The sequence below is a fragment of the Arachis ipaensis genome, chromosome B01 (assembly GCF_000816755.2).
Source record: "Arachis ipaensis cultivar K30076 chromosome B01, Araip1.1, whole genome shotgun sequence".
Lineage (NCBI taxonomy): Eukaryota > Viridiplantae > Streptophyta > Magnoliopsida > Fabales > Fabaceae > Arachis > Arachis ipaensis.
The window spans coordinates 38,545,353-38,555,111 of NC_029785.2; positions in this window are offsets into that span (position 1 = coordinate 38,545,353).

The window sequence follows — 9,759 nt, forward strand, 5'->3', positions numbered from 1 at the left end:
TATGTTATTGGCTATTGTAAATATTGTGAATATGTTTGCCTTTTTCTTCTTTGTTAGTTTTTGCTAGTTTTAGGATTTGGTTTTCTTTGTTTCTTGTTAGAATTTGTTTTTGTTTTCTCTTATCACTATGAATTCTCATCACTTTGGCTATGAGTGTAGTTCAAACTATGTTGTAGGAAATGGAAGCTTCAATGAGGATGTGCATCAAGGATTTGGAAATCAAAGATGGGAGGAGCCCCAAGCTTATGGACAACCTTCTTGGAAACAACCTCCTTCCGAATCGAGTTTGACAAGAGTGCTTGGGGATATGACTACTCTCCTCACGGAAATGCACAAGGACCAAAAGGCATTTTATTCCACTTGAGCTGTTCAAGCGCCACCCCAACATGACTACTCTTCGGATTCTTATGGGTATAATCCTAATCCTAATGCATACCAATCTAATGTATGTAATGACCCTTATTGTGATTGTCAACCACAACCACCACATACATATGAACTCCCTCCTCAATATAGCCCTCCACTATACTCACAAGCCTCATACCACCATCCACCTCCATATGACCCCAACACATATCCACCATACCAACCATCATATAAACCATATTTAGAGCCACCACCATTCCAACACTAATACTCCCAAGAACCACAAATTTCATACACATCACCTCAAGACTTTCACCAATATGAACCACTTTCCAACCATAATACCTTCCCCTCAAACAATGAATCCTCTCTTCCACCACCGCCTCCCGATGAAGCCCTTATGCTAGAACTAAGAGATCTTGACTCTCATATCCAAAGGCAACAAGAGGGGACGGAAAAGGAGTTTAAAGAGTTAGAGGCCAAGCTGGCTATCATGGTAGAAGCCATTAACCACATAGCCTCCCATCTAAGCTCATGCATTTCAAGTACTCTCATTGACAAATGTGGAGGCTCAACCAAGGAGCTTAGCGAAGGAGTGAATTTGGAGCTCCAAGGTGAGGAAGAGGAGTTAAAGCAAGAAGTACGACAAGAGGAGGAGGTAGAGATTATTGAACAAGAGGAAGTAGTGATTGGGTGTTTAGGATATGTTGAGCACATAGAGGAATCTCAAGTTGAAGAGCCTTCTTCCACGGAGTTTGGAAGGGATGTTAAAGAGGAGAGTAATGTTAAGGGAGTGGATAGAGAGTTGAGGGAATTTGATCAAGAAGTAGATTCCGTCACTAGTGATTTTTGTCCATATTGATCAATCCCCTTGATGATCTTGTTAAGCCTTCTTCCATTGGACTAGAAAGAAATGTTGAGGAGGATGTGCAACCTCCAAGGCATATTGTGAGTGAAGAATTGGAAGAAGTGTTCCAAGCAACAAGCCCTCCTATCTATGATGATTTCGCATCAACATATGATCCTTTTGAGCATGATGAGTCCTCCCCCACTATGCTTGGAATTGATGAAGGGATAGACTTTACTAAACCTCCTATTTATGATTTGAGTGATGGAGAAGAGATAGAATAATTTGGTGAAGATGAATGTGAACTTGAGGGAGCTTGGCAAGAGGCAGAGTTTGAAGAACCTTGCCAAGTGGTGGAAGCCTCTAGAAGAGGATGGACGGGAGTGGAATGCGTTTTGTCAAGACCGTTAGGAACTCCTCCACCTAGGTTGTCATCCAATCCTTCATTCGAGTGGGTAAAACTCCTAACTCTTAGCTTTATTATCCCACTTGAATTTGGTTTTCTTGAAACGGATGGCCAACTTAGGGCGCTTTGTGGAATTAAGTATAAGAGGATGATGTTTAGTGGTTGGCGTTGTAAGTCTAGACTCATTATGATGGGAAGCTCAAAATTGAAGAGCATGGATTGGTGTAGTGCTCAATTGAATGGGTCTAGGAGGATAGTTTGGTGCCTTCTTGAGAATTCGGCATCTTTACCACCCAGAGGGAATGACCATATTCAATTTCAAGACGGGTGTGAAAACAAAGTATGGGATCCTGGATTACAAGGTGTGGATCAACTTTGGGAGCCTATGGTTTGCGAAGAACCCCATCAATGCTTGGAGATATTAACTTTGAATGATGAAGCACAATGGAAGTCCAAGCATTGGTAGATGTTCAAGGATGGATTCAAGCACAAGCCACCTTGATGAAGAGCTCCCCATAAGTCCAACTTAAGGACAATAAACAAAAGTGCTAGGTGGGAGACACCCCACCATGGTAACATCTCTCTTTTTTTTTATTTTTTGTAAATATTAGTAAAATAGGTTTAATTCCTTGTTTTGATTTCTTAGTTGAGTTTATTTGGGAGTCTAGTAGGTTAAATAAGATTTTAAAGTGTTTTGGTAGCTGTTTGGAGGTTTGGAATGCTTGGTTTGGTGCAAGAACTTGAAAAATTTTGAAAAATAGAGCACCATCCACGCGTACGCGTGCTCTACGCATATACATGACCCAAGTATTTTCAACCATCCACACGCATGCGTCATGCACGCGTACGCGTGGATTGAAAATTTTCACCTCCAAGCCACTTTCCCGAGAGTTGCGCGAACAGCGCGTGCACACTGTGCCTTTCGCGCAAGGCTACCCACGCGTACGTGTACCTCACGCGTACGCATTGCTATCTAAATAACCCATCGATGCACACGCATGAGGCACGCGTACGCGTCGCTCCCATTTCGCCATTTTCACGCGCACGTGTCATGCACGCGTACGCGTGGACGCCCTTCCTTCACTACACTTCTTTTCTCATCTTCTTTCCATTTCTCTCATTCTTCTCTCTTATCTTCTTTTCTTTCCATGCTTCAAACATCATCCAACACTACTAAATACCATATGACACTGATGACTTGTATTATCTACCCCTTTTTCTTATCTAAAAGGACCATAGAAAGAGTATAATCTCATTGAATCAATGCAATTTCATGAACCAGATGATATATATTATGGTACATTGTTTTTAAATGGGTTTGTGTTGAATTTCAGGTGAAAAGAGCAACAATAGAGGAAGGAGAAAACAAATAAAGCTGGGAGTGTAAAGCTGGGCATGCCACTTGAAGCTCTGGGAGTGCATGCCAAGCTTTTGAAGCCAAATCTCAAAAAGGGCGTGCCACTTGGTGCTATGGGCGTGGCACGCCAAGTTTGTGAAGCCAAGATCTCAAAGAGGGCATGCCACTTGGTGTTTTGGGCATGGCACGCCACGCTTAAGTTCCAGAGGAGTGATTTTGAGCCCCACTATGGGCGTGGCACGCCAAGAAGTGGGCGTGGCACGCCGGGGCATATGCCAGCCTGACCTCCTCTCATTCAATTGAAGATATCTTGAGCTACACAACTTCAAATGGGGTGATTCTAGTGTCATTAGAAAGTAGACATCCAGGAATTTCTAACCATATATAACACTTTATTATGGACACTAGAAATAAGGAAGATATTGACCCCGAAAACACAAAGAGAAAAACACGTCACTGCAGAGTTACCAGCCTGACCTCTTCATCTTCAAAGGAACATAACTTGAGTTTTAGAGGTCCAAATGATCTAATTTTGGTGGAGTTAGAAATATGACATTAAGAGCTTTCTAACTATATATAACACTTTAGGGTGGACATTAAAACTAGAGGTGAAAAGGCCATTATTTCAGCATTGCAAAAGTTGGGCGTGCAACTTGATATCGAAGGCATGGCACGCTAGCTCTATTTTCATAATGGGCATGGCACGCCAGGTTCTGGGGGTGGTAAGCTAGTTCTAATAGCCAGAGAGCATCATTGAAGGCGTGGCATGCCAAAGAGTGGGCGTGGCACGCCGGGGTACTTGACAGACTGACCTCTTCACCTTCAAATGGGCATAACTTGAGCTACAGAGGTCCAAATGAGTTGATTCTAGTAGCGTTGGAAAGCTAACATTCAAGGCTTTCCAACAAGATATAATACTTTATAGTGGATATTCAATTTGAGGCCCAAAAAACTCCATCTTTTTAGCATGTCCAATGGGTCACAATCCAAAGAGCAAAATCAAGTGGGAGTGGCACTTGAAACCACATGCCAACTTCTTCCTGCAACTCCCAACATTCAATCAAGCCCACTCCAACTCTCATTCAAGCCACAATTGTCAACCAATAAAGGCCACAAGAAGCATCTAGAATAGTTTATTTTCATTTCATTGTAATTTACTTTTAATTTCATTTAAATTTGTAATTTAGGAGAGCCTATATAAAGGCCTTAGTTTCATAGAACTAGGGAGCTATCAATTTTTGCTGGACACATTTGGAGGAGTGAGTCTTTGGACCCTCATTTCCACCATTCTCTTCTCCTCTTCTACTTTCTTACTTGTAAATATTTTAGTTATAAATTACTAACTCTTTCCATTGGGAAAGAGAGCTCTATTGCTATTTGATGGATTGATTATTTTTATTCTTCTTCTTCTATTCATCTCTCTTTGATTTACTAGAAAGAATTCCGTTCTTTATTCTAGCATTCAATTATCTTGGAAAAGAGATTGAATGTAATTGGGTTTTATGGGAACCTTGGAAGAAGAAACATAAAACCATGCTTGAAATTCTTTCTCACACTTGAATAGATTTGGGTTTTGGTGATTGGATATGGTGACATATAATCCACCCACTATTTGGGTCTAGAAAAGTGTGTGGTATAATCAGGGACCATTCTTCATCTCTTCTCATGAGCAATTAGACCAAGGAATTGGCTATTGATCAAGATTTGAGAGATTGAGTCACCAAGGAATTGGGGCTCACTAAATCATGATTGCCAAGAGGTCAATGAGTTGCATGATTGAAGATGAGATGAAATTAATTAATCCTGAGAATGCAATATCTCTTGATCCTAATGCTTATTTTATCTTTCTTTCTTTTATTTACTTTATGGTTATTTACATTTTCTGCACTTTACATTTCTAGCACTTTACTTTCTTGTACTTTACTTTCCTTGCCATTTACTTTCTTGCACTTTATTGCTTTCCTTTACTTTCATGTCATTTTCTTTTCTTGTTGCTTATCACTCAAAATTGAATCGTCTAACTAGGATAATTAATTAACTATTGTTTGCCTTTAATTCGTTAATCTATGTGGGATTCGACCCCACTCCTAGTGGGTTATTACTTGACGATATTTGGTGTGCTTGCCAAAGAATGGATTCATTTTTTTTGGGGAGTGAATTCCGGTCATCAGACACCATTTCTTTTAGTTAGTTAGTTAGTTTAATTTTTGTTTAACTTTTGTTTTCTATTATAAGTATTGGATTACCAATCTTGTTTACTGTTTACTACTGCTGATTACTAATAAGATGTTATCTTAACATCAATTTGGTTTATATTCCTTGTTGGATTCTTTGTTGAGGTTATATTTGGTTACTTGGTTTGGAACTTTTCATGCTTAATGTTTTTGAATGCCAAGTACATGTTACATTGCCTTCATGCATCTTAACTCTTTGAATTGCATGTTTTGGCCACCATGCATTCATCATCTATTGTTAGGCAAATGTACATTATCAATGCATTGTTTCTTAGGTATTTCTTATTCATGATTGACCTTTATTCATATTACCTATTTCATGCATTGAGATTTTGGAATTGTGAAATCGGATCGAGCGCTTACCTAGTGACATTTTTTGAGCTTGTAAAGGTTTGTGGACCATGCTTGCTATGTAATTCATTTTCACTTTTATAATCTCTTTCTTAAGTTCCATAGCATCCATGTGCTCCACTTCTATGTCACTTAGGTGTTGCAAATAAACTTCAATATGTGTCATTGATTGTTGTGTAAGTTTCATATACCATTTTGTTCATTAAAGTTACCTTGCATATTAATCAATGTCCATCCATTATCCAATTTACAACTGCTTGATTTTTGCTTGAATGCTTTTATGCTTCTTCACTACTTGTTTGTGCCTTAACCTACAAGTCTTTTAAAGTATCTCAAGCACATTAGAATGCGTGAAGTGTATGCTTTCTTTTGTGTAATCGTGACATAACTTTTTATACTAATATGTGTGTGTATTCTAAATCGCATGTAACTTAGAATTCGTACACCTACTCTTCCTTAATGTCACACTAACTCACTCACTCCATTCTAGTGATGTACCTCATTCCAACAATTCACGCTTCCTTACTTTTTTATGTTCTTATCTTACGGTGTTATTCTCTATTTTTCATGACTGGTGCACCAGAAGCAAAAATGGAAGCGTGAGGGAGAACACGCAACAACTGGTTGATCCGCCAGCTGAAGGTGGCAATTCGGAGAGTCGCCGTACCCCCTTGCTCATCTTTGAGTGCACCGAGGATGGTGCAAACTTTTAAGTGTGGGGAGGTCGTCTGACCAATCGGCATTTTTGGGTGACAAATTTCTGATCCCAATACTTTTGCATCTCATTTTAGGTCATTTAGGATTTTTAGTTGCATTTTATTATTTTGCATATATATGTATAGTACGCTTAGTCAAAATAATGAGATTTTTCAAGAAATTTATCTATAGGGCACCCCAATTGATTGAAAAAAAAAATTTTTTTTTAGAACTTGCTTGAATTACATATATTGTGGAACATGATTTTTGAGCTAAGAACACAAGCATGTGAGTTTTGAGCCTTAATTGTGTGGTTACATCATACAACCACTTATTTTCATTCTTGTGTGCATTATTCTCTTCTATGATTGTAATCTTTGATTTGTTTGATTCTTTATGTCCATTATTTTGTGTACGAATGCATTTATATAATTCAGGCCATTGTTTCAAATAGCTCACTTACCCAAATAGCCTACCTTTTATCTTCCCTTAGCCGATTTTGGGCCTATGCTAACCCAATTTTTCTTAATTTTAACACATTACAAGCCCTAAGTGAAAAATAATAAATGCCACTTGTTTGGATCTTTGATTAGCTTAGCCTAGTGAGAGTGTTTATCATTTGATTTTGGGAGAGTTGGAAACATTGGGTAGAGATAAAAGTATATTTTGTGGTTTTGTTGAAAATCATGTGAATGGGTACACATTCATGCATCAATTATGTTTACACCATATGCATTGATGCTTTTGTGTATATTTTAGTTTGAAAAAAAAAAGAGAAAAATAAAAAGAAAAAAATATATATATAAAAAGAAAAAAAATATATAGAAAAAGAAAGAAAAAGAAAAGCAATAAAAAGGAGACAAAATACTCCAAAGTGAAGCTTAATAAAAATCAATGCATATGGAATGTGAATTAAGGAAAATGCATGAGTATGTAAAAAAGTGGGAATCATGGGTAGCTAGGTATTGTATTAGAATTGTATAGGTTGTTATATGTGTTTGGTGAGAGCTTAGGTTAATCAAATATTCAAATTTCAAGCTCACTTGACCATATACATCCCTACCTTTACCCTAGCCCCATTACAACCTATGAATAAGTCCTCATGATGAATGTATGCATGCATTGAATAATTGTTGATTGTTAGACGAAAAACAAATCATGGAAAGCATGATTAGAAGAGAATTGAGTGAATCAACCCCATACACTTGAGTGACTAGAGCAGATACACATCCGGTGAGGGTTCGATCGCTCAATTAAATGCTTCCACCCATGATCATATTTTCTTGCAAGTTTGTGAAATCTTTTTAATAATTCAATTCAATTGTGGGTTTGCTTTGATTGCTAGTGCTTTAGCCCTTATGCATATATGCTTTCTTAGGAATTGAATTATTTTGACCAAGTAATTGCGTTCATTTAGATAGATTGCATATAGATAGGTTGGATATAGTTAGTTTACATTGAATACATATTGATACCCTTTGCTTCTTTCTTGATTTTAGCATGAGGACATGCTTAGTTTAAGTGTGGGGAGGTTTGATAAACCCCAATTTTGTGGTTTATCCTGTGCTTATTTTAGGGAATTTTATCACCTTTTCCCATATTTATTCAATAAAATAGTATGGTTTTATAATTCTCCCTTAATTTGTGTTTAAGTGTAAAAACATGCTTTTTAGGCCCCTAAATTGATGATTTTAATTCACTTTAATTCCATTCGATGCCTTGATGTATTTGTTGAGTGATTTCAGGTTTATAAGGCAAGTATTGGATGGAAGAAATAAAGAGAAAAGCATGCAAGTGGAGAATTCATGAAGAAATGAGCAAAATGGAGAATTGAGGGCCACGCGCACGCGTCAAGCACGCGTACGCGTGAGTAGAGGTTTTGCCAGCGATGCGCACGCGTCAAGCACGCGCACGCATGACATTCGGCACGTGACCCACTTAAAGTGAAATCACTGGGGGCGATTTCTGAGCTGCCCAGGCCCAATTCCAACTCGTTTCTGAGGGTATTTGACGCAGAATTGAAGATTGAGCAAGGGGAGAGCACTTAGTTAGTGATGATGAGCCTTTAGTTAGTTTTCTAGAGAGAGAATCTCCCTCTTCTCTCTAGAATTAGGTTATGATTAGGTTAATTTCTCTTAGATCTAAGCTTAATTTCTTGATTTCATCTTGTTTCCTCTACAATTTCTTGTTTTAATACTTCAATTCTTTTTGGTTCTTTTGTTAATTTTACTTTCATGTCTCTTTTATGTTCATGAATGCTCATGTTGGATTTGGATCTCTTTAATGCAATTTGATTATTGATGTTCTTTTATTGTTGCTTTGAGTTGTTGATTTACTTTTCTTGCAATTGGTAGTTGGTAGATTTATATTTCTTGCTCATGATGGTTATGGATCTTGTTAATTCTTACATTTTGTGATGTTTACTTTTATTGCACACTAGATGTTTGATAGAATATTTTCTCTATTTTTTGAGTAGTTTTCTTGACTCTTAACCTAGGCTAAGGGAATTGAGAAACCTTGAGTCATTGGGTTTCATTGAATCGGTGATTTGAGAACCCTTGGTGATCAATTTGATACCCATTGATACTAACCCACTACTAATCTGATTAGTAGATAGGTTGGGATTTATGGGTTGATGTGATCAAGCCTATTTGACGTAGACTTAATAGATTGATCCCTCATAATTATCAATATATGGTTTGTAGACAAGGATGGTGATCTCAATTACCTATGTCTAGCCAAGAGTTCTTTACCTTGCCTTTATTAATTCTTGATTTACTCTTCCTGTCATTTAAATTCTTATCATTTAAATTTTTGCCCTCTTATAAACCAAACTCCTTGTTCCTTCATAGCCAATAATTGACCACTTCATTGCAATTCCTTGTGAGACAACCCGAGGTTTAAATACTTCGGTTAATTTTCATTGGGGGTTTGTACTTGTGACAAAACCAAAATTTTTGCATGTGAGGATTCTTTGTTGGTTTAGAACTATACTTGCAATGAGATTTCATTTGTGGAATTCTAAACCGTACGAAAAATCCGCACATCAGATGGCGGTGGTGGTAAAGAGAGGAAGTGGTAATAGACTATTGATTTGTCAGCGCTCTGAACTTTCGTGGGTAGAAATGGTAGTTTACTCTTAGTAATAGATTATTAATTATAGATAATGGATTGAAGGAGAGGTAAGAGGAAGGAACTCTAGAGTTTTGATGGGAAAGATTTTATTTCAATTATTAGAAGAGAGTATCATGTGACATATTTTAGTTATCAAATTAGTAATATATAATAGATAATAAATTAAAAGGGGGAACGAGCAAAATTCTAAAAATGGAATCAGTCATCGAACCACTTTACTTAATGGTTCACTAGTTTAGAGGTTCAACTGATTCAATTGTGGTTCAACCGAAATAATCGAATTATAATAAAATAATATATAAAATTACAAACAAATATACAAAAATATAAATATATTTTAACATGAATCTTTTATTTATATATATAT